At 37.7% G+C, this 25,630-nt stretch overlaps 1 protein-coding gene and 1 pseudogene across 1 annotated transcript in view; both read left to right on the plus strand.

The window, feature by feature from the left end:
- The window catches only part of PDSS2 (prenyl (decaprenyl) diphosphate synthase, subunit 2), a 489,995-nt gene that overhangs the window by 181,593 nt on the left and 282,772 nt on the right, over positions 1–25,630 (plus strand). The window lies entirely within an intron of this gene.
- Positions 335–12,851, plus strand: LOC102863559 (annotated as a pseudogene).

A 25,630-nucleotide genomic window follows, 5' to 3' on the forward strand; every position in this document is an offset into this window, starting at 1 on the left:
ATCAGCACTTTGCCTAGTAATGGTATGATTTTCTTTAGAAATCCTGATGTTGTTTTAAGTTGTTGATTCTATTCACTTTTATGATGAAAAAGTTTTTCACTGAAGTTATTTAAATAAGAAAATTTTACACCTTATATATTTAGATTAAAATAAATTTATGAGTATGTATTGGTCTTTTTGTTGCTTAAAAACAACCTTAAAATTTTCCATTTTCTTTAAAAAACCCCATATATATTTTTAGTGTTACTGCAATAGTTTTCTATAATCCTGACAGTATGTTTGCCTCTGTAGTACAAGCTTATATAGAAGTAACCATCTGCAGGTAGAATTTGGCATGAAGAAGAGCATTTTCAGTATTATTGTACATGAAAACATAGGTAAAAAACAATTTTTGCTCACAAAACAAGCATTCATAGAAACTTTGTTTTCTGGCTAATTGACCTTGTTGATTTACTTAAAAACCATCCAACATCATGATTTTTTTTTTAATTCCTAGTGAGTTTATCCAAAAAGTTTTTTAAAAACCTACAGTATTCAGAGAATCATGCAAAGAAAATTATTGTCATGGCTACAAATATCCTCCCACCTCAAGCCATTTCTACCCTTTACCCATATTAGTATTAGACAGAAAGGGGTATCTTGACGTCACTTTCAATTTTTCATCACTTGAAATAATTTCCATTTCTTTTAAAATGACTGATTGTCTTTATGATGGTGTGTCATTCATTGACCCTTACAATAGTACTTTAAGGTAAGAGTTGTTGATATACTTATTTTGCTCTTCAGAATGAGGAGTCTTAAACATTTTGAGGCTTCTTCAAGGTAATACAGCTGGCAAAAGGGACAAGATGAAGCTCTAACTACAGTTCTCTTGACTTCATATTACTTAAACTTCTTGATTCCATTCTACTTTTCTAGACTGTTTCACTTGTAACCTGACACTTGTAAATGAGAATCACCATTATTATTTGTATGTCAGGAAAAGGTCTTAATTCTTCTTGTAAAATATGTCTTGAAAAACTTATGAATAAATAGCAGCCTGGCAAATCTTCTTTAAATATGTCTGTATCTTTTCTCAAATCTATTTGAATTGGAGCTCAAAATGTTCCCTTATAATTTTTTTATATTGGTTTGTATACAAAATTCTTATACATTGTGTTTCACACATTCCTTCATCCGCATTGTGTTTCATAACATCATTCTCAAATGTTGCATTTTATAAAACCAATCACCATTGATCTATGCCCATTATCACCCCATCATTTCAAGTCTCCATAGATCTTTCATAATTCCTAACTCTTGGTTGAATATAGTTAAGCTAGCTAGAGAAAATACATAAAACCTAATAACCCATTAAAGACTCATTACTGCGTAGTCCTGACTCAGCAATCCTCCATTGGGTTTCTGAGGCTGCACATCTTAACAGAAGGTAACTAGTTGTTCTTTCTACAGTGAAGCTCTACACAGCCTTTGGTTAGCAGTGTTGCATGAGACTGTAACCAACCCCTAACTAACCCTCTGGCAGATTGTCAGAGTCAGTTAATCCCAGGGGAGGAGATTGTCCATCTTCTGTAGAGCATCTGCTGGTGGATTTGAACTGTGTGCTTTCAGGATTGCAGTGCAGCTTCTTACCACTAGGCCACCAGAGCTCCCTCTGGTTCCCTGTTAGTTTCTGAAAATGGACCTGAGACTACTTTGAATCCCATTTGTCTATTTGATTTTAGAAATCACATTAAATTTCATTTAGCTAATTTAACACCTTATTATTGACCTTCATCTACTTTTACATTTAGATAAACAGAGGCACACCATTAGAATACCAGCTGTATTTTACTGTGCTGCCAGTGCAAAGGTACGTGGTTTGAATCCACCAGCTGCTCCATGAGAGATGAATAGTCTGCACCTGTGTAATTTACTGCCTCTGAAAACATGAGAGAGTCAGCTATGAGTCACTTCCAACTCAATAGACCTGAACAATAACAATCCTAAAACAACTTAGGAAAGTACTGCCTGGTCTATAGTGGTTGCTTAGCAATTATTTTTTGCATACATGAATGCTCCTCATTTTACATATCAGGAAACCAATACTGAGGTTAAGATTTTCCTAAAATCCTTTTGTAGAAGGTGTTAAAGTTGGAATTTAAATCTAAACTTTAAAGTTTGTACCATATTTGCTATGAATTAGTTATTGTCTATATGAACACTGTACAGTGTGTTGTGATCCTATAGTTCTAATTTCTGAATTGTTCTCTAAGAAGTAATTGCATTGCCTCTTGGGCCTGCCTAAAAACATAATGCATTTTGTAGATGTTTATTGTAATCTGAGGAATTGTAAAGAACTTCGCAAATGTACAGGTATACATTATGAACATAAACACTTCTAAATGACACAAGGGAATTTTATATACCCAGATGTGTAAAATACCCCATAATAATGAGGGGCTAATCCTGGTGTGGTTCCAGGCTGTTTTCTGTAATCGGGCTTAATCTAATAAGTCATTGGTGTTTCTTGGATATTTTATACATTTCTTAATGTAGAAAAGTAATTTGTACAGTACAGTGCTATATATGAAGCCATTAATTTGGTTCTCAACCCCTGAAGACATTTGTTTGGCTTCTGCTTCCTTAATTGTTCAAGTGTAACTTTTGCTGGAGGCTTATATCTATAATGCCACAGTGAATTATTTAACATTTGAGAGAAATGCTGATTTGGGAGCTTTTTAAATTTTCCTCCAAACTACTGGGATTTATATTGTTTCTGTTTTTCTCTCATAAACTTGACTTTAATACCAGATGAAACCTGAGTAAATTACCTAGGGGACCAGAAGGGAGTAAGGTGACCTCTTTTGTTTGGCCTAAGGATATAACTGGTGTTTATGGATGCACCTCGTGAACTTTTTACATAATGGCAAAGAGGGGACACAATTTAGGCTAAAGTGTAATAGCTGCATTTTGGAAAAATAGCCAGGAGATCCACATTTATAAAACTATCTACTGGCTTTTACCTGCAAGAGTGTAAGTTTTGGGGGTGGGGGGGACTGTAGAACAACGAAAGAAGTTTTTTTCCAAAGAAAAACGTGAACTGGGTGGAGGGGGAGGGGCAAGGGGAAAGGGAGGAAAATGTGTAACAACAAATGAATAGAAATCCAATTTCTTTATAAACTTTAATTAAAATCTTAAAAAAAAAAGAGAGTGTAAGTTTTTTGGTTCATACAACCAACCTTGGCTTTTAATATTTGGTTGCAGTGGGGAACAAATTAATGTTAATCAATTTATAAGTATCCTTAACTAAAACTGAGAAAATAAGTTTACAAACTCCCATTCTATTATATTTTATTTTATTTTCTGTATAATAGATAGTTACATAATATTTCAAATTATAGCATTTTCTAATATAATTAAAGAAATCCAGTTGAGTACTTAATATTTTACTGATAGTTTTGCTTTTATGGTTATTACAGCAGGAACTGATTCAAGTATCTCATACCAAACTAGCAGTTGTTAACAGACTTCAAATTTAATTTATTATTATATATCATTTCCTGAAATTTCCTCCTCTCCTTTTACTTCAGTTTAAGAGATTCAGAATTTACCAAACAAATTTCTTTTCTTCCTCAGTACTCAAGGAAACGGCATTCCTTACCCTCTCTGACAGTAGACTCTGACAGTGTGACTGAGATTTGACCAATAAAGGTGATACCATTTCCTGACATTAAAATTCTTAAATTGGCAAATACTCATTGAACAGATGACCTCAGAAGCTACCTATCTAAGATGAAAAATTTATACCTGAATGAGTCTTAGAATGGCACCTGATCACCAGAACATATTTGTAGACTTTATATGTAAGACAAAATACCTATTTGTTAAGCCACTTGAATTTGGAAGTTTATCTGTTATGGTTGTTGTTTTTGTTGTTGTGTGCCAACTCATAGTGACCCTATGAAGAATGACTCTGAGCTTTGCCTTATTCCGAGCCAATTCACTGTCTCCAACACACCTGACTTTATTGCCACAATCACTGGTCTCATCCAGGATCTTCCTGTGCTGTGCTGATCCTTCACCTTTCCAAACATGATGTCCTTATCCAAGGACTGATCTTTCCTGGCAACATGCCAAGATGAAGTTTCAAAATCCTTGCCTCCAATGAGCATCCTGGTTTCACCCTCTCTGAGGCAGACCTGTTTGTTCTCTTGGCAATTCATGATATGTTCAATACTTTGCTGCATCACCACAGCTTAAAGGCATCAATTCTTCTGTGATACTTATTCATTGTCCAGCTCCCACATGCATAGCAAGCAATTGAGAAGACCATCATTTGGAACAGGCTCACCTTAGTGTTTAGATTGATAGCATTGCTCATTAGCTTTCTAGAGTGGTCCTTGACAGCAGATTTTCCTAATGAACTAGACTTTTGATTTTCTGGCTGCTAGTGTCTAGAGTGGTGTTTGTGGTTCTGAGCAATATAAGACTGTTAATAAGTTTAGTCTTTTCACTATTAGGATGTTGCCAAATGACCTGGTGATGAGGAATTGTGTTTTCTTGATGTTCAGATGCAATCTGTAGTGAAGGCTTCAAGCACTTCATGTCCTCCCTACTTTTGGTGACCAGACTGTGTCATCTGCACAATATAGGTTGTTAATAGTTAATCCTGATGCCAATTCTTAGTCATAAAGTCCAGCTTCCTGAATGATTTGTACAGCATATAAATTGAAAAGGTATAGGAAAAGGGCACATACCTGACTCATTCCTTTCTTGATTTTTGAACCTTGCAGGTGTTCCCTCAATATGTTCTGACAACAGCTTCTTGGATGTTAGCCACAATTTTTAATTTCATGAACTATTTAATCTAAGAGATTTATGCATTTGAATTACAATGAAATATTAATCTACATTTTTATAGTGAAGTTATGATTTTATAATATTAACCAGTTCATGTGTTAAAAATTTAATCCCAATAATTAAGAGCATTCAGTTACTCAAAGATGTGGAAAAGGTCTTTTTTTTTAGAATTTATTTCTTCTAAGTTTTATAAATTTATTTTATTTTTTATATTTATTTTAGTGAAAGTATGTAAACTTTTTTGTAAACAGAGATTTTGATTTCCATTCATTCATTGTTTCACACTCTCCTCCCTGCCCACCCCTCCCCTCAGTTCACTCTATGAAAAGTAAAAATCCATCCATCAATCAATCAATCAATCAATCTTTCATTGTTATACGATCTCCCAGCAACCCTCACCCCCCCACACCCTCCGAGTCCACTCCATTATGCAGTTTTCATTCTGGATTCTTGTCATGACAGTAATGCCTAATAATATATTCCTCCTAAACAGTTCTCTTCCTCATCTGTTTCAATGCAGTGTACGTTATTTATCCACTCTTAGTTTCTCCACAACCTCAGTGTCAGTCCTGCTTTACAACAGTGGCACTGTGCAGTATTTATCCTTTTCTATTTCACTTAGCATACTATCCTCCAATGTCACCCATTTTGTATAATATTTCATGAGTTCCTTGTTTTTCAATGCAGCATAGTATTCCAATGTGTGGATATACCCCAGCTTCTCTGTTTGTTGATGAGCACTTGGTTTGTTTCCAACTCTTTGCTATTGTGTACAAAGCCGCAATAAACATGAGTGTGTATGTATGTGTTTGGGGTGGCAGTTCTGGTTTCTTTAGGGTATATTCCTGGTAGTGCAATTGCTGGATCAAATAGTATTTCTATTTGCAACTTTTTGAGAAGGCACCATACTGCCTTCCATAGTGGTTGCACTATTTTACACTCTCACCAACAGTAAATGAAGCTTCCAGTTTCTCCACAACCTTGCCAGCATTTGTTGTTTGCTGTTCTATTAAATTTTGCTATTCTTACTGGGGTCAGATGATACCTCATAGTTGTTTTGATTTGCATCTCTCTTAGAGCTAGGGATTTTGAACATTTCTTCATGTGTTTTTTCACCATCTGAATGTCGTCTTTGGTGAAGTGTTTGTTCATGTCCTGTGCCCATTTTTCAATTGGGTTGTTTACATTTATCTTGTGGTGCTTTTATAAATTTTACATATAAGTCCCTTATCAGACATGTCATTACCAAATATTTTTCCCAACCTGTGGCTTCCCTTTTTACCTTTTTGGAGAAGTTTTTGGATGTGCGTAGGATTTTATTCTTAGAAGGGCCCATTCATCTATTTTCTCCTCTCCTGGTTATAGGTTTTTCAGGAAGCTTGGAAGATGGTTTATATTGTGGATTAGGGCTTCTAGAATACTTCCAACCTTTTCTCTAATGTATAGTCCTTGAAGGACTTTGAGTTGGTTTTTGTGTATGGAATGAGGTATGGATCTTGCTTCAGTTTTCTACAGATAGTTTTCTAATTTTGCCAATGCCATTTGTTAAAAAAAGTCTGTCGTTTCCCCACTTAACTGATTTCATCTCCTTGTAAAAAATCAGTTGACCATAGGTAGATGGGCTGATTTCTGGGTTCTCAATTCTATTCCATTGATCTGTGTGTCTGCCTTTGTCCCAGTACCGTGCTATCTTGACCACCAAGGCAGTGTAGTAGGATCTGAAATCATAGGGTGAGATGCCACCTACTTTGTTTCTCTTTTTAAGGAGTGCTTTGCTTATTTGGGACCCATTTCCATTCCAAAAGAAATTGGAGATTACTTTTTCCATCTTGTTGAAGAATGGAATTGGTTTTTGTATTGGGATTGCCTTGAATTTGTAAATTGCCTTTGGTAGTATTGTCATTTTCACAATATTGAGTCTTCCTATCCATGAGCAAGGTATATTCTTCCATTTCTCCAGGTCTCTTTTTGTTTCTTTTAGTAACGTTTTATAATTTTCTTTGAATAGATCCTTTGGGCTTCTGGTTAGATTTATTTCCAAGTATTTAATCTTGTGATTAGCTATTGTGAAGGGTATTGTTTTTCTTAGCTCCAGTTCTGTTTTCTCTTTGTCACTGTAGAGAAATCCAATTGATTTTTTGTGTTCCTCTTGTATCCTGCCACTTTGCTGAATTTGCTGAGTCTCTAGGGTTTTCTAAGTAACACTGTCATTTCATCCTCATAAAGAGATAGTTTTACCTCCTCTTTGCCAATTTGGATACCTCTTATTTCCTTCTTTTTCTTGCCTTATTGCTATCACTAAGACTTCCAATACAATATTGAATTGGAGAGATGACAGTGGGCATTTTTGCCTAGTTCCTATTCTCAAAGGGAATACCTGTAATCTCTCTCCATTGTGAACAATGTTGGCTTTTGGGTATGCATATACACTTTTTTACTATGTTGAAGAAATTCCCGTCTAATCCTATTTGATTGAGTGTTTTAATCAGGAAATGGTGTTGGATTTTGTCAAAGGCCTTTTCTGCATCAATTGATAGTATCATGTGGTTTCTGTTCTTTGCTGCCTTTTTAAAAAAATTTATTTATTTTTCATTTCCATGAACATCTACAGAGATTTTAGAATTGCGTTCATCCATTGTTGCACCCTTCTCCCCGCCTACCCCCCCTCCCCCGTTTCTCCTCTCCTTGAAAAGCAAAAGAAAAACTCCCTCATTGGTACACAATCCCCCACCCCAATTACATTAATTGTTTTTCCTATATTGAACCATCCTTGCATACCTGTTATGGATCCCACTTGGTCATGGTGAATTATTGCTTTCATGTATCATTGAATTATATTGGCCAGTATTTTATTCAGGGTTTTTGCATCTTTGTTCATGAAAGACATTGGCTTAGTTTTCTGTTTTGGTGGTGTCCTTTCCTGGCTTTGGTATCAAGGATATGTTTGCTTCATAGAATGAGTCTGTGAAAAGTCCATCTTTTTTAACTTTCTGAAATAATTTGTGCAGAATTGGTGACAGTTCTTCTCTGAATGTTTGATAGAATTCACTTCTAAAACTATCTGGCCCAGGGCTTTTTTTGGTTGGAAGTTGTTGTATTACCTTTTCAATTTGTTCTTTTATAATGGGTGTGTTCAGATGTTAAATTTCAGTTTGTGTCAGTATAGGTAGGTTGTGCATTTTTTAGTATTTGTCTATTTCCTCTAAGTTTTCATATTTGTTTGAGTATAGTTTTTCATAATATTCTAATGTTAGCTTTTTTATTTTAGTTGGTTCTGTTGTGATGTTTCCTGATTCATCTCTTAATCGAATTATTTGTGTCTCCTTCTTTTCTTTTATGAGTTTTGCTAGTGGTTTGTCAATTTTATTGACCTTCTCAAAGAACCAACTCCTAGTTTTGTTGATAGTTTCAATTGTTTTTCGGTTTTTTACTTCATTTATTTCTGCTAGAATTTTTATAATTTCAGTTTTTTTAAGAGGGTGTCGGATTTTCTTGCTGTTCTTTTTCAGTTTGCTGGAGATGTTGTGTTAGAGAGTCAATGGTCAGTTTTTCTTGCCTTTTGATCTGTTTGCTTATTGCTATAAATTGACCTCTGATTACTGCTTTGGCTATTCCCCAGAGGTTTTGGTAAGTGGTGTTTTTGTTGTCATTTGTTTCAATAAACTTTCTAATTTCATTTTTTTATTTCTTCTAGTACTCAGTCATGTTCAAATAAGGTATTGTTCAGCTTCCAAACGTGTGGTTTTTTTCTCCTTTTTCTTCTTATTATTAATTTCTAATTTTGTAGCATTATGGTCAAAAAAGATCTTTGTATTATTTCTGTTTTTTAATGTATTGATGCTTGCCTTGTGACCTAGAATGTGATCTATTCTGGAGAACATTCCATGCACATTGGAGAAGAAGGTGTACTGTGGGGGTTTTTTTTGGGGGGTGCATTAGCCTATAAATATCTCCGAGGTCAAGTTGGTTTATTGTGTGGTTTAATTCTTCAGCATCTTTGTTGAGTTTCTTTCTGGTAGAAACTATCTTTTCTTGAGAGTTGTGTATTGAAGTCTCCAGCTATTTTAAAGGTATTGTCTATTTCCTTTTTCAGTTTTGTTAATGTTTGTTTTATATATTTTGAAGGTCTTTCATTTGGTGCATAGATATTTATTGTTATGTCCTCTTGTTCTGTTGACCCTTTAATCCTTTTTGTGACCTTCCTTGTCCTTTGATGGTTTTTGCATTAAAAATTTATTTTATCAGAGATTTAATATCTCTATTCCTGCTTTCTTCTGGTTGCCATTTGCTTGGTATATTTTACCCACCCTTTTAATTTTAGTCTTTCTTTATGTTCACTAGCTTCTCTAGTGGCCCAGTGGATAAAGAGCTATGCTGCTAACCCACAGGCAGGTAGTTCAAATCTACTAGCTCCTGCACTGAGAAAGATAGGCAGTCTCTTCTCATGCAGTTTACAGCTTCTGATAAAACACTGAAGGGCCAGCTATGAGTTCTTCCAACTTGTTGGCACTAACAACAAATTATTATTTAATGTAGAGAAAGGAAAGCTCTTCCTAAAATGTTCTGAAGCTTTTAAAACATGACTGGGACTCATAGCAACTCTAAGAATGACAGATATGAACTCTGTCCAATATTATACTATTACAGTCACTATTAACTGTGTTAATGCATCTCGTTGGGGATCTTCCCCTCCTTCATTGGCCCTCCACTTTTCCAAGTGTGATGTCCCTTTCCAAGGACTGGCCCCTCCTATGTGAGATGAAGTTTTACCATCCTTCCCTCTAAGGAGCACCCTGGCTGCACCCTCTCCAAGACATATTTGTTTGAGCTCTTGGCAGTCCATGGAATATTTGGTGTTCTTCTCCAGCACCATAATTAATAGGCATCAGTAGTTCTTGGTCATCCTTATTTACTGTCCAACTCTCAGATGCATAGCAAGTAATTGAAAAGACTCTGGTTTAGATCAAGTGTACTATAATCTTTAAACTAACAACCTTCTTCTTCAGCATTTTGGAGAGGTCCCCTGACTCCTTACTTTCCCCAGTATAACACGGCTTTTGATTTCCTGACTGCCAGTGCCAACGTTGTTGATTTTGGATCCAAGTTAGATTAAATCATTGATAATTTATATCTTTTCTTCTTCTATCATGATATTGCCTATTGGCCCAGTGGAGAAGATAAAACAAGTATCATAATGAAATGTACAAAGACGTAGAATTGGAAAGCCAAAGATAAGAACGTACTTGGTTTATCTCAAGCTGAAAAAACTGAACAAGAAACTCAATACTCAATTTGTAATACTGAAGGATTCTGTGGGCAAAATTTTGAGTGATGCAGGAATCATAAAAAGATTGTAGGATATATAAAGTCATGACATCAAAAAGAATCAGTCAACACTGAAACATCTTTTTCTTTTTTCTTTTTTTTTTTTTTGGAGAAAGACACATTTTACTAATTTCATGCTGATTTGATCTGTCTGATCCACATGAAGAAGGTTTGGCACCTTGGTAGTAACACTAAATTACAAATGCAAAGTTGGAACTCTAGCCCTGTATCACGGTAAAGTATTATGTAGATGCGTATATAGTATTTTGATGTGGGCATTAATAGCAGTACAGTTGGTCCAATGTCTACAGGTTCTGCATCTGTGGATTCAATCAACTTCAGAATAATAGGGTTGTTTTTTTTTTAAAAAATGCAACTTGCTGTCAAAACACTGAAACATCTTAAGGAGTAACATACGATCTGGAGCTCTTGTGACCAAATAGTGATGAGGTGCACTACCAATCCAGTGGCTCACGGTTTGGATCCACCAGCTGATCAGCAGGAGCAAGATGGGCAATCTCCTTGCATGTAATTTACTGCTCTGAAAACTCTCTGGAGGGTCAGCTGTGATTGGTTCCACCTCGACTCTACAGTACATGAAGACAACAACATATGATTAAGAACCAGTAGTAAAGAAGGAAGAAATTCAAGTTGCACTAATGATACTGGGGGGGAGAAAGAAATGAATGCATGGAACGCCAGTTGAGGTGTTTCAACAAATAGATGCAGCCTGGACATGCTCACTAGCCTATTCCAAGAACTTTGGAAGACAAGTACCTGGCCAGCTGATGGAAGAGATCTCTATTTGTTTCCATTCCAAGAAAAAGTGATCCAACTGTGTGGGATTTATTAAGCAAAAGTTTGAATATTATATGGGAGTAAAATCTTGTTGAAGATTATTAAAAATTGCTGAAACTGTATATTGACAGAGAACTGCTAGAAATTCAAGCTAGATTCAGAAGAGACTGTGGTTTGAGGAATAGTATTGCTGATGTCAGATGGATCTTGGCTAAAAGTAGAGAAGACCGGAAAGATATTTATGTCTATTTAATTGACTATACATGTGCATTTGACTATGCAGCAGTGTTATCCATAATAAATTATGAAAAACATAGAGAAGAATGAGAATCTCAGAATATTTAATTGTGCTCATGAGAAATCTGTACAGAGACCAAGAAACAGTGTCCCAACAGAGTAAGAGAACACTGCCTGATTTAAAATCAGAAAAGGTGTGTGTCTGGATTATATCCTTTCTCCCTAACTATTCAGTCAGTATACTAAGCAGATAATTTGAGATTGTAGTGCAGTTTCTTACCATGGGCCACCAAAGCTCCCTCCAAGAGCAAATAATTTGAGAAGCTGGACTATGTAAAGAAGAATGTGCTATCAGAATTGGAGAAAGACTCATCAACAACCTGCATTATGCAGATGTCACAACCTTACTTATAGAATGTGAAGAGGACTTGAAACACTTGCTGCTTCAGATTAAAGACTGCAGTCTTCAGTATATCGCAATATCAAGAAAACAAAATTCCTCATCACTGAACCAATACAATAGGCAACATCATGATAGATGCAGAAAATCTTGAAGTTATCAGAGATTTCATTTTACTTGGATCCACAATCAACACCTATGATAGCCATAATTCAAGAAATCAGAGGATGAGCCCCCTAAGCCCTGGTCACCGCCTTGTTGGAGGCTCAAGGCAGGAGTGATGGCTGCGAGCACAGGAGTCAGAGTGCTCACGAGGCACACTGTGTTCAGCACCTCCTGGAAGTGCGGCCTGGGTTTTACCTGAGAGGGGCCACGTCCAAGGCAGTACCAGACCAGCTGAAGGAGGCAAGCACCATAACCTTGCTGACAGAGGAACCATGTTTCAAAACTGCAGCTGGGGTCAAGAGACTATGGTGCCTCTTTATGCCATTGTTGGACAAAACCTGAGACCGATCTGCTTAGTCACTTGCACCAATGTATGGCCTTCATTGGCCAAGCCTGATTGAAGGGTCATGCAGTTTTGGTGCACTGGTCTTTTTTTTTTTTTTCAGTTATTAAGGAGTTAGTCCAAGTGCTGCTGTACTGACTGCTTATATGATGAAGACCAACCAAGTTACCTTTGAAAAAGCTTATGAAGACCTCCAGACTGTCAAACCAGAGGTGAAGATGGATGAGGGGTTCAAGTGGCAATTAAAATTATATCAAGCAGATACCTCTAGTGCCATTTATAAGCACTATCATTTGAAAAAGGTTACAGAGAAATATCCAGAGTTGCAGAATTTACCTCAGGAACTCTTTGCTGTTGACCCAACCTCCACGCCACAAGAATTAAAAGATGAAATTCTCTACAAATCTAGAAAGGGTGGACAATCTTTATTTTGAAGTTCAAGCATTTTGGATCACAATGAAGGAAGTGGCCTTGGCTCACAAGAGGATGACACCATCTGTCATGCTTACAACATGGAGTCAGGCTCAGTGTATGTCTTACTTCATTAAACCTGTACAGTGGGTGGAATCCACTTTGTTGGGAATGACAGATGGACAGCTTCTTTGCCCGAAATACAGTGCCAAATTGAGTTCCTTCAACTGGTGTGGTGAACAGTGCTCTTGTGGCAGATGTATAACTACTGCTTATCAGATAAATAATAAGAATATAGTAGACGAAATGAAAATGCTGCATGTTTTCTGATCACAACAAAGAAAAATATGAATGTGTGACATTTGATAGCTTCAGAAGAAACTTGCTGATGATATGTACTACCTCTGACTGTTATTTATGACGTATTTTCTGTTTTAGGTTATCATCATTTCTTTGAAATATAAGACAAAATCCCTTCATAACTTTGTTAGTTTATTATATAGGTGAAATATGATATAGAAATCAAAATGGCATACCTATTGACATATTTCAACAAACAGATGATGCCCTGGATGTGCTCACTAAGTTGTGCCTAGAATTCTGGAGGACAACCACGTGGCCTACTTACTGGAAGAGATCTATATTTGTTCCCATTCCAAAGAAAGAGGATCCGACAGAGTGTGGAAATTATCAAACAATATCATTGATATCACAAGCAACCAAGATTCTGATGCAGATTTTCAAAAAAATGATTGGAACAGCACATCAACAGAGAACTGCGTGAAGCTCAGGCTGGGTTTAGAAGGGATCGTGGCACTAGAGTTATTGTAGCTACTGTTGAATGGATCTTAGCTGAAAGCAGAGAGTACCTGAGCAATGTCTATCTGTGTTTCATTGACTATGCATAGGTATTTGACTGTGTGGATCATAACAAACTGTGGCTGCCTCTGAGAAGAATGAGAATCCTGGAATACTTGATTGTGCTTATGCAAAACTTATACTTGGACCAGGAGGCAGTTGTCAGAACAGAGCAGGGAAACACTACATGGTTCAAATTTGGGAAGGGTATGTGTCAAGGATGTATCCTTTCTCCATATCTTTTCAATCTATATACAGAATAGATTATCTGGGAGTCTGGGCTCTATGAAGAGAATTGTGGCATCAGAATTGGAGGTAAACTTGTCAACAATCTGCGTCATGCAGATGCCACAACCCTGCTTTCTGAAACTGAGGAGGACCTGAAGTGCTTGCTGCAGAGGGTCAAAGACTGCAGCCTTCAATATGGATTGAAGCTCAACATCAAGAAAACAAAATTTCGCACCATTGGGCCGATGGGCAGCATTGTGATAGATGATGAAGAGATTGAGATTGACAGCTTCTATTTGCTTGGCTCTACATTCAACACTCTTGGTACCAGCAGCCAGGAAATTAAAAGACTAATTGCATTGGGAAAATCTGCTATCACAAGCCTCTCCAAGGTACTGAAGAACAACGATGTCAGTCTGGAGACTAAGGTGTGCCTGATATAGGCCATGGTGTTTGCCGTTACTTGCTGTACATCAGAGAGCTGGACAATGACTAGAGATGATAGAAGGAGAACTGATGCCTTTGAGCTTTGGTGCTGGAGAAGAGTATTGAATATGCTGTGGACTGCTAAGAGAATAAACAAGTTCATCCTGGAGAGGGTTAAACCATGCTGCTTCTTGGAGGCAAGGATTCTGAAGGTCTATCTGACATACTTTGGAGATGTTGTGAGGCAGGATCAGTCCTTGGAGAGGGACATCATGCTTGGGAGGGTGGAGGGACAGTGCAGGAGAGGAAGACCTTCAATGAGATGGATTGATTTCATCACTGGAGTAATGAGGATAGGCATGTTGGGAACAATAAGATTGGTACAGGATAGGGCAGGGTTTAGGGCTGTTGTATATCGGGTCACTATGAGTCGCAGGTGACTCAATGGCACATAACAAAAACAATATTATATTTCATTTAATTTTAAAATCTTCTGTATCTCAACATACATTGTTTCCTGTATTTTAAAAAGTTCTGGATTTTGGAATGTTAGTTATATGATCTTAAAGTCTAAATAGACCAGAAATTATATAAAAATTATAAATTATATATTGTATAAAAATTATAAATGCTTATGTTTAAATGTTGTTATTGTTAATGTGCCATCGAGTCACTTGCGACTCATAGCGACCCTATGTACAAGAGCTCTAAATGCTGTTCTATCCTGTGCCAACCCAGCCATCTCAAACGCACTTATTCCCACCGCTCCAGTCACAGAATCGATCCATCTCACCAAAGGTCTTCCTCTCCTTCGCTTCCCCTCCACTCTACCAAACATGATGTCCCTCTCCAAGGACCAGTCCCTCCTTGCAACATGCCCAAAATATGTCAGACGAAGTTTCAGGATCCTTGACTCCAGGGAACACTCTGGCTTCACCCTCTCCAGGACAAACCTGTTTGTTCTCTTAGCAGTCCATGGTATATTCAACACTCTTCTCCAGCACCACAGCTCAAAGGCATCAATCCTCTTTCTGTCAGCCCTATTCACTGTCCAACTCTCTGATGCATAGATATTCTTTATTTCTAGAAATGCAAAACAGGCTTATTTTCCTATGTTTTGGAAATTTATTCCCTTGGTCTATTTTTGTATTTTAAAAGACATTAGGTAGTTTTACTTGTGTCTGGATTGTTCTTGAAAATAGAGAGGCAATGGAAATGTGTTCTCCTGTTACTGTTTAGGAATCCCAACCATCTAAGTTGTTTAGAAAAGCATATTAGAGGTACCTCCTGAAGTAATCTACATAAAGAAAGATATTCATTTAAGGTATATTTCTAACGATGGTAAAACAACTTTTTTTAAAATTTTTTATTAATTTCATTGAAAATTTACAGAGATTTTGGATTTCCATTCATTCATTGTTGCACTTTTCTCCTCTTCCAACCCTCCCCCCTAGTACATTACCCTCTTGGAAAAGTAAAAGAAAAATTCTTTCATTGTTTACAATCTTTCCCCTCAGTTCCACTGCACTATATAGCCTTCGCTCTGGACTCCTGTCATGACAAAAATACCTAATAATGTATCCCACTTAAACAGTTTTCTTCCTCATCAGTTTCAATACATTATTGAACCCATCTTTCTCAGTCTCCCCCCAACCCCAATGTCAGTCCTGCTTTACAACAGTGGCACCATGCAGTATTTGTCCTTTTGTAACTGAGATACTTCACTCAGCATAGTGTCCTCCAGAGTCACCCATTTTGAATAATATTGCATGAATTCCTTGTTTTCAAGCATAGTATTCCATTGTGTGAATATACCACAGCTTCTCTATCCATTCATTTGCTGATGGGCACTTAGATTGTTCCAACTCCTTACTATTGTGAATAAAGCCACGATAAACATGGGTGTGCATATATCTGCTTGGATGTCAGTTATGGTCTCTTTGGGGTATATTCCCAGTAGTGGCATTGCAGGGTCAAATGGTATCTCTGTTTGCAACTTGTTGAGAAAGTACTATACCACCTTCCACAGTGGTTACACCATTTTACTCTCCCACCAACAGTGAATAAGAGTTCCAGTTTCTCCACAACCTCACCAGCATTTGTTGCTTGCTGTTCTGTTAAATTTTGCTTTTCTGACTGGGATGAGATGATATCTCACAGTTATTTTGATTTGCATCTCTCTTAGAGCTAGGGATTTTAAACATTTCTTCATGTGCTTGTGGGCCATCTGAATGTCGTCTTTGGTGAAGTGTCTGTTCATATCCTATGCCCGTTTTTCTATTGGGATTATTTAGCTTTATCTTGTTGTGGCGCTCAAGTATTTTATAAATTCTGGATATAAGTCCCTTATCTGATATGTCATTACCAAATACTTTTCCCCATTCTGTGGCTTCCTTTTTCACCCTGTTGGAGAAATTTTTGGATGTCATAGGTAAAACAACTTCATAACACACCAAAAGGAAACAATTTGTATCCTCTTGTTAAAAAAATGCCTGGCTGTTGTTTTTGGTATCTTTTTTTAGTGTATGGAAGTATTACGATTCTTGATAAAATAACAGCATAGTTATCTTTAACAGCTTCCAATGATAGTTTTCATAGTATTACCATTATAGTTGTTCTTAAGTTAGTTTTGTCACCCTAGATTGCTATGTCCTTCTAACCTATCCTAGAATAAATGACACAGATGTTGTTGTTCTTGTTATGTGCCGTTGAGTCTCTTGCAACTCATAGCAACCCTATGTACAACAGCCCTAAACCCTGCTCTATCTTGTTCCAATCACACTGCCTCCGACACACCCATCCCGTTTATCCCAATCATTGAATCAATCCACCTCATAGAGGGTCTTCCCCTCCTGCGCTCTCCCTACAATTTCTTAAGCATGATGTCCCTCTCCAAGGACCGGTCGGTCCTTCCTTATAGCATGTCCAAATTATGTCCGACAAAGCCCCAGAATCCTTGCCTCCAAGGAGCAGCACAGTTTAACACTCTCCAGGTTGAATCTGTTTGTTTTCTTAGCAGTCCATGGTACACTAAATACTCTTCTCCAGCACCACAGCTCAAAGGCGTCAATTCTCCTTCTATCTCCCCTAGTCATTGTCCCACTCTCTGACATGTAACAAGTGATTGCAAAAACACAGATAAGTATTAAAAAGAGAAGAAAAAAGAAAGCAGGAGATGTTTTGCTTTAAGGACCTCTCCAAAATGCTGAAGACCAAGTACGCTTGTTTAAAAACTAAGGTCCACCTAACCCATGCCATTCATTGTGTTTTTTTTTTCATTTGTTTTAAGATTGGAAAAATTTGGAAGTTGGACAATGAATAAAGATGACAAAAAAAAAAAAAAACAGTGCCTTTCAATTGTGATTTTATCAGAGTACTGAATGAATATCCCATGGACTGCCAAAAGAATAAACAAGTTAGATTTGGGAGAAGTGCAACCAGGGTGCTTCTTAGAGGCAAGAATAGTGAAGCATCATCTCACATACCTTGGGTATGTGGTCAGCAGGGGCCAGATTTTTTGAAAAGTGCATCATGTTGGGAAAAGTCAGAGAGGAAGAATCTCAATAAGATAGAATGACACAGTACTGTAACAATTGACTGTAACATATCAGAAATCCTGAGGATAATACAGGATAGGGAATTGTAGTTCACTCAACAACATTTAACACCACAATATGAAACAATGCTAATTTAAGGAGAGAATTAGAAAATATATAATACTGTGAAGGAAAGAGGCAATTGTTGTGTGTTTTTTTCTATAGCCTTTTAATTTAGAGCTTAAAGTTAGTCTTGGGTATAGTATATTGTACTTCATAATTCATCATTTTGATGCTGTTCTAATTAGATCCGATGATTTCTAATTGAGGAGCCCTGCTGGCATAGTTGTCAGTTGCCCCAGCAGCTTCTAGGGGAGAAAGATGAGCAATCTCCTCCCATAAAGATTGATGACCTCAAAAATTCAATAGAGGGTCACTATGAGTTGAACCCCACAGAACAGTGGGTGTGGATTTCTAATTAACAGTAGGTCAAAACTATTCTCACCTTCACTCCATAAATTATGATTCACTTTACATTTAAATATGCCAAATAAAAGTAGCAAAACCCATGACCACATCAAAAACCACCTTTAACAGCAAGCTTTTGGTAGGAGCATTGTTGTTTTTGTGTGCCGTTGAGTCAGAACCAACTCATCACTGACTCCCCAGCAGATTTTCTTTTAAAAAAAAAAAAATACTGGGTTTATTTCACATGTATATTTTTGTTTCCCATTTCCATTTGTCTGACCACTGCTACTACTTTGTCCTATCATAACATTCCATACATACTTAAAACCAAAGCAGAGGGTGGAGTTCCATCTTTAAAAACTAAACAGACATCTTGGACAACACATTCTTGGCAAAGAAACCTGGACAACATTTATCAGACAGGGTAGGGAAAGTTCTCACAGCATTTTAAAAAAGAACAGCCAGATATCAACTGTTAAAGAAATGAAATAAGATGGAAAATTTGAACAAACTGTTTTAACAAACTATTTTCCTAAGGAGACTTCCTCCACTGCCAGAGATCTTGAATAGCCTCCTGGTTTTCAAAGATAGTAAATCATATGGGAGAAGACTGCCCATCCTTCTCCCTCAAAGCAGCTGGTGGATTCAAACAGCTTATCTTTTGGGATTGCAGTGCAGCTTTTTACCACTGTTGTGTAACTTGTTGTTATGTGTCATTGCATCCCTTGCAACTCATAATGATCCTGTGTACAACAGCTCTGAACCCTGCTTATCTTGGGCCAATTTCATGGTCACTAACAAACCTACCCCCAGTACCCCAATCACTGAATAAATCCATCTCATTCAGGGTTTTTCTCTCTTACGCTTCTCCTCCACTCTTCCAAGCATGATATATGCTTTACCACTGGGATTATATTATTTCTTTAGAGCTCAGTATTAAATAAATGCATGCTAGCAAGAAATAATACTACGAAATGTATAATATACTACCAGTTATGAAGGAATTTTTTAAAAAGATGACATTTATAAATATATAGGCAAGAATCTGGGAGAAATATCACCCACCTGATAATAATGATGGATGGGAAAAGCAAGGATGATAGGGGTTAGAAAAAAGGAACCAGATATAGGAGAATAGTCAGAGAGGACTTCAGCTTAAGAGTATTTCCGTTTTTTAAATAAATATAAGCTATTCCTATAACAGAGAAGCCCTGTTAGTACAGTGGTTAAGTCATTAGCTGTTAGCCAGAACGTCAGTGGTTCTAACCAATACGTTCTTTTGTGGGAGAAAGAGGTGTCAATCTGCTTTCATAAAACAGTGCCGTTTTGGGTAAAGGAAATGGGAAAGATCCAGTGTGGAAAACTGTGTATACTAACTCTGTAAGTAAACCAGCATAAAATAAAAATTTTATTTTAAATTAAAAAAAAAAATAAGGTTGCAGCCTTAGAAATTCTATGGGGAACCTCTCCGCTGTCCTGGAACCACTATGAGCAGGAATTACTTGAGGTTATGGCCTTATCGTTCATGTTACTTCTATAATTAAAAATTAAAAAGAAATTATACTTCACACTTGTCTAGGAGTAAACTAACTCATTGCTGTTGAGTCCTAACTGACTCCTAGTTAACCGACCATTGGGTTTCTGAGGCTGTAAGTGGCAATGGAGGAAATCACCCATTTTTCTCCCTTGGAGCTGCTAGTGGATTTGAACTCCTAGTGAGACACAGCTTTTGGAATGGCAGTTCAGCTCCCTACACACTGTGCCACCAGAGGTTCCCTTATAAAGAGTAACAACCTATTTTTAAGATGTATCCATTTGTGCTACAAGCACCCTTAAAATGAGGAGTGCTAATTGATAGTATATTTAAGTCAAACTGAATAGTTGGATTTAGTGCAGTCTTTTGAAGATAATTTCCGCAAGATCCTTCTGTTTCTTTGTAAAGAGATCTTAAGAGAAAAAACATGTGCACTTTGATTATATATTCCTATTGATTGGATTAAACTTACAACAATAAAAATAAACTCCAGATACAAATCTAGCAATATTTCTAATTCATTAGAAGCAGTACTTATTCATTAACTTTTTATTGTTATTTTCAACATACACAGCATGCACAAATGCAGCAATTACATGTTGAGCAGGAAAGGGGACGGCTCTTTATATTCAATGTACTGTATATCAGAAGTCATTACTTCATCAGAGCTGCTGGAAAAACTCAAAATAAGATCAGCCTCTTACAAAACAAGTATAATTAACCACAAAAAGTAGGTGGGCTCCATTACCACTCAGCTGAGAGTAAGTTTGTCTTGTATAAATAGCATGATATAGATTAACTTGCCTAAAGTAATAGTAGTATGAGGGAAGCATAGTCTTATAGCACAGTGAAAAGCAAGCTGCATAAATGATTTTATTAATTGAGAACAATGTTTAACTTTTTCATTAAAGGAGAGGGAGCTCTGGGGGCCTACGTAGTGTTAAGGAGTTGTGTTGTAAACCCAAAGGCAAGCAGTTTGAATTCACCTTCTGCTCCTCGGGGAAAGGATGGGCAGTGTTCTGCCTTGTGATTTACAGCCTCTCAAAACCCACCAGAGGGTCAGTTTCGGTTACACAGTACATAACAACATTATTAAAAGAGGAATCCACAGTTCAAAATTTTGCATTTTAACCAATACTTCTTGGCATACATCACAGTAAAATATTAGTTCTAAGCAGTAGAAGACTTATAATTGCTGAAAATGTTTCATGGCAGTCCACTTATTAGCTTTCTGACTCAGTGCTATGGAACAGAATCTAAACTCAAGGGGCCTCTAGTAGTGGACAGTATTATGGAATAGACACATTTAAAAAGGGCCAGGGATGTGAGTTCTTGTCTCAAATCTAGAAGTGATTTGTTATTTGATCTTAAGGAAATCATCCCAACCACTGATTGCACTAAACCCCACTACTGTCCAGTTGATTCTGACTCAGAATCACCCTAAAGGGCACAGTAGATCTAACACAAGAGTTTCCAATACTGTAGATATTTCTAGAAGCAGGCTGCCATGTCATTCTCTTCTGGAGAAACTAGTGGGTTCTGATCACCCAACTTTTGCTAACAGTCAAGCCCTTTACCACTACTAGAGTTCTTTTTTGTCTCATTATTTGTATGTGGATAATATTGTATTTCAAGTCAGGGAGCTTAAACAGGTAACTAGGTTCAGTAACTGTAGTCCAAAGTGCAGTCTGACCACTTCATCTCTGCAAGGCTTAGGCTAGATGTTAAAGAAGGTAAAAATTTTAATTAGAAATAGTTCTTAATAACAAGTGTCAAGGTGGGGTGCAGTAAATTAAGTAATTTGGCCCTCCCACCATGGTCTTCCATTTTTTAATGTATTACAAATTCTAATCTCTTTGTCTATACTTACAACCCCATTCTGCAGTGAGTTATTTGTTGTGCTAATGAAGTAGGACTAGCTTGAATCCCCACCTTACTAGAAAGTATGACCCAAGTTGACACCCTGAGTTCTCTGGGGCATGTGGTTTATAGCCTTGAGATCCTGTGTAGAGGAATGGTCTTGAAAGTTTATCCTTTTCACTCTGTTCACTGCATCTAACCTGATCCAGCTACCCTGAGAGCCATAGGCAGCCAACACTCAGCTTGTCATTAACCACCTCTTTGACTGTGTGTGCTGGCCTGTACCAACCCTCGTTCAAGCCAGTACTGTCTTGCCAACAAACTTGATCTGCAGATTGATACTTGCTGCCTCCACAACTGTGTGAGCCATTTCCCTGAAGGTTTTTGAGTTTCTGTGAGACGTTCCCATAAGTTACAGAACCCAGAGACATAGATGAGAGCAAGAGGGCTGAAAGGAAGAGGAATAATTGACATTAGAGATGATAGAGTAGTATAACAGCTTAGAAAAGATGAGTATTTGGGACATTCTTAATCTATTGTAGGAGCAAGTTTTGTACTAATCTTTTTTAAAGCAATTGTTCATACAAGGTGAGGAAATAATATATGCATCTAGTAGCCTTGCTGACACTTAACAATATGATTTTATTTCTAGAACTCTATTTTTGGAAATCAGCTTCTAGAGCTATAACCGTAATCAATTGAATTTACAATCCACTCAGATTCTCACAACTGGGCCAGTTGACAGCATCATGATAGACAGTAAAGTGATTGAGATTGTTAACAGCTCCAGTTTGCTTGGTTCCACAATCAACACTCTTGGTACTAGCTTCCAGGAAATCAAAAGACAAATTGCACTGGAAAAGTCTGAGCCCAGAGTACTGAAGAGCAACAGTGTCAGTCTGTAGACTGTGTGCCTGATGCAGGCCATGGCCTTTGCAATTACTTGCTATGCATCAGAAAGATTGACAGTGACTAGGAATGATAGAGAATTGATGTCTTTGAGCTGTGGTGCTGGAAAAGAATAATGAATATACCATGGACTACTAAGAGAACAAAGAGGTTCATTCTAGGCAGGGTGAAACCAGGCTGCTCCTTGGAGGCAAGGATTCTGAGGCTTCATCTGACATACTTTGGGCATGTTGCCAGGAGGGACAAGCAAGGGACATCATGCTTGGGAGGGTGGAGGGACAGGACAAGAGAGGAAGACCCTTGATTAGATGGACTGACTCAGTGACTGGGGTAATCAGGGTAGGTGTGTCAGGGACAATAAGGTTGGCTCAGAATAGAGTCTGGTTCAGAGCTGTTGGACATAGGTTTGCTATGAGTCCTCAAGCAACTCGACAGGCTGAAAAAACAGCAATATACCTTTGTAGGTTAACCATTGAATACTAGGAGAAAACTTGCAATGTACAAGCATGTTGTTGTGTTGTTCGGTGCCATCGAGTAGAGTCCGGCTCAGAGTGACGCTATGAACAGATCTGAACTCTCTTCTAACCTGTGCCATCCTCATACTTCCTGACATATAAGAGCCCATTGCAGCAAACACTGTCAATCCACTGGTTGAGGGTCTTTCTCTCCTTCACTGACCCTCTACCCTTCCCAGAATAATGTTTTCACCAAGGAATCACCCCTCCTAGCAACATGCCCAAAGTATGTGAGGCGAAGTCTCATCATTCTTTCCTCATTTGTTTGTGCTCCAAAAAGCACTCTGGCTGCACCCTCTCCAAGATATATCTGTTCGTTCTGTTGATCGTCATGGGAGGTTCAGTGCTTTTCACCAACACCGTGGCTCAACAGCATCAATTATTTTCCTTTCATCCTTATTCATTTCCAGTTCTCAGATGCTTAAGCAAGTAATCAGAAAGACTATGGCCTGAATTAGACGCACCTTAGTCCTTAAACAGACATCATTACTCCTCAGTAATTTGGAGAGGTCCCTAACTGCAGATTTTCCCAGTGCAGTGCATCTCCTTATTTTCTGACTGATGGTAGCAAGTGTGTTAATTGTTGATCTAAGGCAAGTGCCTTAGTAACTGAAATTCCTTCTTCATGATGCTCTTGAACTTTCCACTCTAGCATGAGTGTATTTTGTGGTAATAAGAGTTAAGAGGGCAGATCTTTTTAGCTTGGTTTTCCATAATCCTGATACCCTTCCTCTTTGTAATAACTATCATCTTCTGTCTCTGTTTCCTTATTACCGAGATTACCCATTTCTTCCACTTCTGCTTAAGTATTTAAGTGGAGTAAAATATTTTAAGTTCTTTAACAACTTTACTCAGGATTACATATAAATTACCTAATTCAGCAAAATCTTTCAACAGCCAATAAATTAAAAGACATATTGCGATGGGAAAGTCTACTGTTAGGGACCTCTCCAAAGTACTGAAGAGCAGTGGTGTCTCTCTGGAGACTAAGGCACGTCTCATACAGGCCATGGTCTTTGCAATCACTTGTTATGCGTTAGAGAGTTGGACAATGACTAGAGAATATAGAAGGAGAATTGAGGCCTTTGAGCTGTGGTGCTGGAGAAGAGTATTGATTGTACCATGGACTGCTAAGAAAACAAATAGATTCATCCTCGAGAGGGTTAAACCGGGTTTTTTCTTGGAGGCAAGGATCCTGAGGCTTCATCTGACATACTTTGGGCATGTTGGAAGGAGGGACTGGTCCTTGGAGAGGGACATCGTGCTTGGGAGGGTGAAGGGACGGCGCAGGAGGGGAAGACCCTCTATGAGGTGGATTGATTCAGTGACTGGGGTAATCGGGGTGGGTGTATCGGAGACTGTGTGATTGGCACAGGACAGAGCAGAGTTGAAGGCTGTTGTACATGGGTTGTTATGAGTCGCAAGTGACTCGACAGCACATAACAACAACAATTCAGCGACTTTCAACCTTAGAATGGAAATGAAAGAGGTAATATAATGATTATGATTTTTCATTGCCCATCAAGAAAAGAAGCAAACAGACAAGAATGTCACTGGCCTATTGTAATGATCTAGACTGAGAGCATCAAAAGTTACGGAGATAATAGTGACTAAGAGGGAGATGGTCATTGATGAGCAAGATTTTGTTGTTAGGTCCCATCTAGTCAAATACAACTCATAGCACCCTATGCACAACAAAGTTGAACTTGACTTTCTCCTGTGCCATCCCTCTGATCTCCACTGTGCTTAAGCCCATTGTTGTTGTCACTATGTTAGTCTCTCTTATTAAGTGATTTCCTTTATTTCTCCAATTGTCTACCTTTCCTAACATGATGGCTTTCCAAAGACTAGCACCTCCTGACAACCTGCCCAAAATATGTGAGATAACGTTTTACCATCCTTTCCTGTAATGAGCTTCCTGGTTGCACTTTGTGTAAGACAGACTTGTTTTTCTTTTGGCAGTTCATGGAATATTCAATACTGTTCTCCAACACCACAATTCAGAATCATCTATTCTTCTTTTGTCATCCTTATTCATTATCTAACTTCCGGATGCATTAGCAGCAATTGAAAATGCCATGGTTTGGATCAGACACACCTTAGTCATTAAACTGACATCCTTGCTCTTCAGCATTAAAAAAAATCCTTCTTGCCAGCAGATTTTCCCAGTTTAACACATCTTTGAATTTTTGACTATTCTTAACTATGGGTGTTGACTGTGGGTCCAAGTAGGATTGAAATTATTGACAGCTTCTGTCTTTTCACCATGTATTATTATCTGTTGGTCCAGTGGTGAGGATTTTCTTTTTAAATGTTGAGATGAAATCCATATTGAAGGCTGTAGTCTTTAATTGTCTTCAGTGAATGCTTTAAATCACTTTGTGCATGTGCATGTTTGTGTGTGCACAGGGAGCTCTGTTAGCCTGAACTGTACAGCGTTGCACTAATAAAGGTTAGCATACAATTCAGAACTAGACTTCAAATACTCACTGAAATTTAGCTGGAACCCTCTCCTAGGGGACCCTCCCAGTGGGTTTCTAAGGCATGGGAGGAGATTGTCCATCTTTCTCCTTTGAAGCTGCTGTGGATTTGAGTCACCTGTGGAGCAGCCTTTCTCTTAGTGACTCAACTTCCTATGGATTATGCCACAAGAATTCTGCTATCACAATAAAATAGTCCAATTATGGGCATCTCTAAATAATTTCTGGATTGTTGTTGTTGTTGTTATGTGCCATCGAGTCGCTTGCGACTCATAGTGACCCTATGTACAACAGC

This window comes from Elephantulus edwardii, unplaced genomic scaffold (assembly GCF_000299155.1).
Source record: "Elephantulus edwardii isolate Elephantulus edwardi_28Jun2011 unplaced genomic scaffold, EleEdw1.0 scaffold00013, whole genome shotgun sequence".
Taxonomy (NCBI): domain Eukaryota; kingdom Metazoa; phylum Chordata; class Mammalia; order Macroscelidea; family Macroscelididae; genus Elephantulus; species Elephantulus edwardii.